This window comes from Aptenodytes forsteri, unplaced genomic scaffold (genome assembly GCF_000699145.1).
Source record: "Aptenodytes forsteri isolate BGI_AS27 unplaced genomic scaffold, ASM69914v1 Scaffold679, whole genome shotgun sequence".
NCBI classification, from domain to species: Eukaryota; Metazoa; Chordata; class Aves; order Sphenisciformes; family Spheniscidae; genus Aptenodytes; species Aptenodytes forsteri.
In genome coordinates, this window is record NW_008795924.1 from 1,971,737 (window position 1) to 1,979,774 (window position 8,038).

Here is an 8,038-nt window from a genome sequence, read left to right on the forward strand (position 1 = left end):
AAAGGTGGCTTTGAAGGGATTTTTTTTTTTTTTTTTTTTTTTTTTTTTTTACTTTCCTGGCTTGGAAAGCAGCTTGGTGGAAACTGTCCTGAAGCTCTACCTGGGTCATACCTGGGAAGTGGAAACCCTGAAAGCCATTTCGGGTCCGTGCATAGAGCTGAAAGCCCATAGCCAGGAGGGTCAAAGGACTCTGTAAATCCGCTGCTTTGATTTCTGAAACTAAGTTGTTTTTTCTTTTGCCCCCCGTGCCTGGATAGTGCAAAAGCATGTAAGTAGCCATTAGAGCAAATTACTTAATGTCTTGATTTAGGTTGCCTTTTTGTTATGTTTGCACCACTGGCATTGGTCTGTGTTCCTTCCTGACTACATATTTTTGAGGCCTTGGAAACTGAAAGTTGGATGATATCCACCAGGCAAGAGTCTTAGCAAAGCATTTGAGTTTTCAGATCTCTGGGGAAATATATTGACTATTTCTTGGTCTGGGGGAGGGGAAATAACAGAGATTGTGCCATGGTGAGTTTTTCTGGGGAAAGCTGGATTCCTCGGTGTGATTAGTCAAATACTATGATTCAGCCCTCCCCCAACAAATGAGGCATCCAGAAGTATGCAGGGAGTTTCTCTTGCTTGAAATTCTGGTCCAGAGGTTACGTTTGGGCTGTATAACTCAAGTTTTTCTTCGTAGATGTAAAAACTGCACTTGATTACCAAAAAAACTCTTTTGATCACTTTTCTTAAAACAGGGACACATTAAGAAAAATAGCATGTGAGTTCATAGCCCTAAGAAAGACAGCATGAGCCCACAGCATCCTCTTGTGTATCACATTATCTTCTTGCCCAACCCCTGTGCGTCGTCTAGCACCCCAGGGGTTAGTGACAAAACCAGTATTTTCTAGCTAATATTTATCTGGATTTTTTTAAATAGTTTGCTGAGGCTGGGTTCATGCCTCTCGTTCCCTGCCCACAAAATAGCAGCAGGGTGATGGTTCCTGGCACACTCTCATTGTGGGTATACAAGGTGGGATAGCCCAGCAGGGTGAGTCCTGGAGATGCTGTACAATGATGAACAGACATTCTCAGAGGACCCATTTCCAAACTGGTATGGACATCGCACCCACTCCGAGGCTGTAGCCCGGGGGATGATGCTGCATGTAGGACATGCTCCAGCTGTCCAGCCTAGGCTTTGGAGACCCATGACCGTTCAGAAAGCAGTTTGATGAATATATCAACATAATTAACAAATTGGAAGAAATTACCACAAGCATGCCAAAGCTTCCCTAGAAACTAAACTGGGAAGACTTATAGGAAGTTACGTGCACACCTTTAGCAAGACAAGGCTTGAGAGGAGAGGTGATGTTTTGTTCAGAAATATTAATAAAAGATGTTGTTTCCTTCTACAGACCTGACCTCACTGCTCTGATGACACTGGTATTGGTAAGTGCTGTGATTTTATCCATGACTTATAAAATTTGCACTCACCTGAAGCATCAGGGAAGCTGATAGGGGAACTGAGCGATCACGTTGAAAAGATGCCGCCAGTCTCATGGCACAGGAGAGAAGGTTGAGAATGGGGTCAGATAGGTGTTTTCAAAAACACACAAGTAAGTGATCAGTTGGTCTGGCTTTTTTTTGTTTGTTTGTTTTACACCCTTTTTCCTGGACTTCAGGGCCAAGCTTGTGGTATTTGCATGCTTTGTCTTGGCATGGCAATGACAGCTAGCTCCTCTTTTCCTGGCTGCAACCTCCATGTTACCCATGGGGGAACTGTAGAAGATCAGCCCAGATCCTCCTGCCTGTCCATGCTCCTTTCCAAGGTGCTCCTTCACAGACAACCAGGGGCCATGGTGCTCTTCCCTGGTCTCTCCCCAGCTCTAGCACTGCTGCGGTTGCCTCTTCCTCTGTGAACTTGTGTGGTCTTCTCTTGAATCCCTGTGAGCCCCATTGTCCATTAAGAAGTGGGATCTGTGCTTCAGGTTTTCTTTTTGGCTTGTCTTTTGAAACCCCCTTGAACGTTGCAGGGGGTAAGTTGCTGCTGGTGCAGCCAGTTTTGCAGAGGTTGATGGGATCCTGGACTGTTCTCTCTCCAAAACACTCCCCAGCCTGGGTTTGGGCTGAGCCTACACCTTCCCCAGGAGGGCTGCCAGTCTTGGCTTGATGATCACACAGGAGGGAGAATTCGCCCTCCCCTTGCTAGTAACAACGGTTAATCACATCCACCATTGAATAGCAGGGTCTTACAGGGATTTGGTTTTCCCTCTGAGTCACAGTGGCAGATGCCATCTCCCTGGTGGCCAGGGACTGGTGGTCCTAAACCCCTCTTTGAAACACTGGCTGCCCAAAAACTCCCTGAGATGCCCTCAGCAATGCTCGCAAAAGAGCTCCCATCACTTCACTGGCCCCAGGAGCCAGGGAGCATCTGGCTGAGAGTGGGTGGGATTCAGGGTGCCAGCATGGAGGGTGCTTGCTAGGGCAGGCAAGCCACCGGGCCCTGCAACACATGGTGGCTGGCCAAGCCCCACCTGCCTTGAAAGAAGCCTCCTCAGCGGGTCTGCAGCTGGTGCTCAGTAGCACAGCTGATGGAGGACCTGCAGTGAGGACTCGGTTCACGTGGCTTGGGAGAGATGCTGTGCTGGGCATGCGGGGAGGAGCTGGATCCCTGTTTGTAAAACCAGTCCCGTTCAGGAAAGCTTGTTCCTAAGAACTGAGGTGTGGTGGAAAAATGTTCTGCTTTGCCAGCTGCTAACAAATGCCTGGTTGGCCATGGGGGCCAGGATCCACAGATTTACCAGGTACCTGGGGCAGATCTCCACTGGGAATAAGATGCCGGTTTTGCTTAAGGGCTGCTTAGATCCCAGTGGTGGGCAGAGGTGATGGATGGACCGTGAGAGAAGGTTTGGCTTGGCTATTCCCTCAGGAGCTCCCTCGCCTTTCAAGGATACGGCAGCCAGTCCGGAGAAGGGACTGAAAGCCTTTGACTGTCAGGTGGAAGTTGTTGGTTTTTGTAATAGTGTTAGAAACCTGATTATTTTTGTGACTTTTACCCAATTTTAACAGGGCTTTGTCAGAAGCAAGGCAGCGTGAAAATCTTGCCGAAGCTCACCCAGCAGTTGATAAGCACAGATATCAATGAGTCAGGCAGTTGAAAGCCCTTGGAGCAGTAATTAAGGAGAGCAACCTTCCCTCGGAGGCCATGCACCAAGCTTGTTGGCTCCTTCCCCCTGTGGGCACACTTTGCTTTTTTCGCTCCAAGCCGCAGCTGAGGAAGGCTTTGCATGTGCAGGGCTGTTGCAAAGCCTCCGGAGAACAGGCAAGGAGGAAAGCACAGGGAATCGGCCATGGTTTGCATGGTTTCTGTGGCCCAGAGATGGGGGTTGTGCCTGGGGGTGAGATCAGATGGACAGGAGGAGGCAGTGGCTGCAAGGACAGTGGGATGGGGTGCAGGTGGCCTTGGAGGGAAGGGGACTGGTGCAGCTGGAGACCTCTGGAGAAGGTGGGGCTGCAGCAGGTCCTGCCCCAAACCAGCCATGGGTGTTGGAGCAGTGGCAACTTTGGGCTTCCGTTGATTAAAAATTGTATGTTTTCCATGGAAGGTGGATTGTGAAAAGCCTGAGATCTGAGAATCTGTGGGTTTCGGCTCCACTGCCGCTCACCCCGGTCCTGGGGGTCTTGCTGGGCAAAGCCTGTCCAAGGTCAGGTTGCTCTCTGGTGTGCTCTGCCTGCACGCTCCAGCAGTTTTGCAACATGCAATTCCTTTTTCTTGTTATTTCAGCTCTGGGAAGAGCACAGCTGGTGCCGAGAGCCCAGCCTTTCTGCTCATGGCTTCCTCTGCTTCGGGCATCCCTGGAGCATGTGCAGGCAGTTTCCGCTCTCCTCTGCCTGAACTGCCAGGCTTGCCAGCACCGACCCCACCACTCCACGCTTGCCCTTCCCATCTGGAACATGGGATGTGGTTGTCGAGAGATCCTCTTGAATGAGTTGCAAAGGGCTTGGGGATAATTCAGCTCCCCAAAACTGAGTGGATGACCAGAGGGAAGAGATGGAGAAGCACCCCAAGGAGAGAGAGGTGAGGAGGATCTCCCCGTCATTTGCTGCCCGTACTACCGAGCATTGCCAGTCGCATGCTGCATGTCTCTGCTCCCAAGCTGGGCATCACAGGGGCAGAGCTGCAGGATAGTGGAGGAGGATAGTAATGTATATAAACATAGCTTCACTGGAAACCAGGTTTCTTAATCTTCCTAATAACTAATAGCTCAGCTCAGTGCTCATCCGTTTCTCCAAACCAGGGGCTGACAGCTCCCTGGCCATTTGCTTCTGAGAAATGGCCTTCCCTGTAAACTGAGATCAACTGATAAAATTTACTGATTTAGTCAAAATTACTCCATTGCAGCTGCTTGTTTGCATGCTTGCATGGTTTTGGAGGAGTTCTAGCAGAGAATGTGTCTTGGGAGGAATCGACTTACTCTAAAAATACTCCCCTTCACCACCAAATCCAGAAGGTTTCAGGGAAAAAAACAAAAGGTGGGGACAAAGCTGTACCCCTCACTCTACCCATCTCCCTGCATATTTCCTAAGCCCATGAAACTGGGTGGGGAAGGGAGTTCCCTACTCCAAAAAATTCAAGGACCAGGTTGGTTGTGCAGACTCTTTGCCACCCTGATGTTTGTAAGCAGATGGTGCATGAAAAGCCTCGATGAGAAGCTCTAGCCACCAGAGTAACCAACATGAAAACCTGCTTCTGGAAAAAGTACTTTCTTCCTGCCTTTTAATAGCCAACTGCAGGGTGTTCCTGGTGGAACACACAGATTTTCAACAGGCTAAATAATTATGTTTAATTAGTTTTCATTAAGGTGATGCCAATCCACTCCTCTATTTGGAAACTCGCTTAGCTTCTGAAATGGCTTGAAAACAATGAAGCAGGGAAAATATCCTACTCACACCGCACTCATTTCCATCCGCCATGGAAAAGAAAGGGACCACCAGGCTCCCTGGGTTATGCAGCGACTTTTCAGACTTGGCAAGAGAGGCTGGAGCGAGTTTAAAATTGTCTCAGTGATATGTTTTCATTTTCCCGCCCAAAGCAAAAAAATAATGCTGGGGTTGCTTCCAGTCCCTCACTTCCCAGAGGCGGCAGCATCACAGCCCTGGTCCTTTGGGGTTGTCTTCTCCTAGGCCAGGTTCCTGTGGTGGCCCATGGCCGTCGGGGTTGTCGCTGGTGGCAGAGGTGAGCCCAGAGCAGCAGCAGGGGAGGCTGTGTCTCCTCCCCTGCTAACAGCATGCAGGCATTCCTTACCACATCCCTGGGCATCTTCTTGGCCCTGACCTGTTCAGTAAGTGGAGGAAGGATGGGGAGGTGATCTGCCTGCAGCCTGCGATGAGTGACAGCACAGATAACAGCCTGGCATTAGCGGGTTTGCTGCTCTGGCAGGCAAAGCTGAAGCCGTATGTGAAATGAGCATTTTGAACAGCTGGGTGTAATTGCCCAGTGCGCAATGCTTAACCAAAAACACAGTGACATCCCTATCGCTCCATCTCTGTCAGGAATGCATGCCCTTGTGCATCCCCTGCATGTTCTCCACTTGCCTGGGGTTGGACCAGCCAGGTAGGATACAGGCAGGATCAGGCAAGACCAGGTCCAGGATCATGTTTCTGCATGGGGCCACCACTGACCAACACTGGGAGGCAGGACCAGAAAGTGCTGGAGCCCCATGGCATGTAGGCGTGGGAAGTGCCCACCCTGGTCACCCTGCTCACGGAAAGCCATCAGATGTCCTGCTGGGAGACAGAGGGGATTTCCCCTCTGGTATCTGTGTTACGCTGTCTGCACCGTCAAGCTGGCATGAACACAGCTGTGGTGGTAGATCCTCGGTCCTCGCTTGCTCTACTTCTGGGTCATTGGTTTCCATCTCCATCCTCCCCCTTTGAATCTACGGCACTCGTTTCCAAATTATGTGTGCTCATATTGGTTTCCTTAAGTTCTGCCTTTTTTTGGTCTCATGTCTGCAATTTTCCATTGTGCTGGAGCCCAGCACATTCCTATTTAATTGGGGAGTTAAACTGGGGGGGCAAAATGATGCCTCTCCAGACCTGCTTTTACCAGGGTGCACCCTTGGTTTGGGGTATCGCTCTGCAGCAATCACCGACTTTAGTCCCACGTGCTGAGTCCTTACCAAGGAGCATCCTTCTCACAAGTGTTTATTGTACACATGTATTGGTGGGAGAAAATAAAACCCAACACCCAGATGCATACCTCCAGCTGTGTTAACCAACCTGGCAGCATACAGCCACCTCTTCATCTGGTCCCAGTCCAAATCCTGTCAGCGATAAGGGGAAATTCCCCAGTCAGACAAACAGAGGAAACCATACCAGCATTCCAGTCAGTCTTTCCAAAATATTTTTTGATGAAGGGCATACGCCCTCTGTTTGAGCCCAACGAGTGTCCTGTTTACCTTTCTTCTTGGACTCTGCAGGCTGTAGAAGGTGGGAGATGTCCCAGCATCACCTGGCCCGAGGAAAAGGGGAATTACTCTGGGAAGGCTTGAAGTAAGACCCTGTCCTGGCACTTTGCTGAGACGAGAAGATGCCAGCAGCACAAGTGAGGCTTCCTGGGATGGGGGTTGCGAAAGAGGGTAAGAAACATCTGAGACTTGGCACTGTGTGGTGAGGAAGGCTCTACTGTAATGAGCTACAGCTCTTCTTTCGCTCTTCTCACCCCATATGTGTCGGGTTTACTTCATGTCATAAGAAGATGCTGCTTCTGTGAATAGTAGTGTTGTCTTGTAAGTGGAAAGGGGCTCTGTGCTGCAGAAGGAAATGTTGGCATGGGGAACCCATCAGAGATATGGGTTACTGGCCAGTATGGCAGGAGCAGGAGAGGGGCTGGATTTGCCAGGGTACATTGTTGTGCAATGAATGAGAAATTGCTTGTAAAAGGACCTTATCATGTACAAATACTGAGTACGTTAAATCAAACCGCACATAAGATTCCAGATCTTATGTCTGTGCTCTCCATGTGCAATACCCAGCAGCACTTGCAAGGTCAAGCTGGCAACCAATGCACAGCATCCTGCACATTCCTTAATCTGTCTGCAGCAACCCCAGGAAGCTGTAGCTGCACCAAACTCTCCCTATTAAGCATCTTCAGACTGTCCCAAAGATGGCTGGAACAGCCCATGCTCCAGTGCAAACCCAGCCCAGCACCACATGCCCATCAAGGCCATCTTTTCCCTGCAAGAGAGCCCTGCCATGCTGAGGAGCACTCAGGGAGATGGCCACAAGCGCCTGGAGGGGAACGACCCACATGGGAGAAATACAGCCTCCAGCTCTCATGGCTGGTGCCCAGGAGATGCCCTCCTCACCACAGGCACAATGAGGGGCACAAACCGCTGCCTTCCACAAGGGATTTGGGTGCTGAAGATGAGGTTCCCGTGGCTGGTCCCTCCGGGAAGAGATGTTGACTGTCGCTTAGCACTTGGCGATTTGCTTAGCCTCTTATTTCTGGTGACGGAGGGCTGCACTGCAGAACGAGGAGTCCTGGGCCAGCTTCCAGATGGGGATGCAAACAGCAGGCTGCTTACAGAACGATTTCTCCTGTTTCGGTGCTGCTGGGCTCTCTTGTGAAATGTCCTGCCTGAACGAAGCCTGTGCTGATACAATGAGGGCTGGCTCCAGGGGTGCAGGCTGGTGGAGGCAGGGAAAGGCTGTGGGCTTGTCTGGGAAACAGAGTCCTCTGCAAGAAGGGGAAGACAGCCTGAACCCCTGCCCTTTCAACACCTCTTGTGTTGATGACCTGTGATGAGGCTGCCCAGTTTCTTACATCAGGGATATAATAGTTATTTTCCCAAACATCTGTCTCTCTGGACCATTACATGGTGGACCAGGCCACACCGCTGCCTTGTGACCTCAGGAAAACCCAGCTGCTTTGTCCATCTGGATGGCACCATCTGCAGCTTAGGGAACCTGCTGCCTGTGCCCATCGCAGATTCTTATTCAATGGGTTCTGTTCACACCAGGCTGTAACCTTCCCCCTCTTTCTTCCAGATGT